Raw genomic sequence first — 351 nt, forward strand, 5'->3', positions numbered from 1 at the left:
TTTGGCAACATTGTTGCATTCAGAAAAACAAAAAATTAAGATAATTAACACATCATCGAAATAATTACTCTCTCCTTATAAAGGTACTTAAATTGCTTTGAAAATTCGAGATTTTATTCTTCAGTCCACAACTTATTTTTTTTCTTTTTTTATTATTTATTATTATTTTCTTCTTTAATATTTTATATTTTGTTTATTTATTTAAAAAATAAAAAATAATTAATAAAAGTATCCACTAAACTAAACATTCTGTGGCTGAGTACCCTCAAGGAACAACAAAAGGCTCAACAGTATGGCTTTGTTTCTAAAGAATTTTCAAAATTTTTTGGGTATAATTTTCTTTAAAGAAGC

The sequence above is a fragment of the Theobroma umbraticum genome, unplaced genomic scaffold (genome assembly GCF_002168275.2).
Source record: "Theobroma umbraticum cultivar Fairchild unplaced genomic scaffold, ASM216827v3 scaffold_20.0, whole genome shotgun sequence".
In the NCBI taxonomy this organism is placed as follows: domain Eukaryota; kingdom Viridiplantae; phylum Streptophyta; class Magnoliopsida; order Malvales; family Malvaceae; genus Theobroma; species Theobroma umbraticum.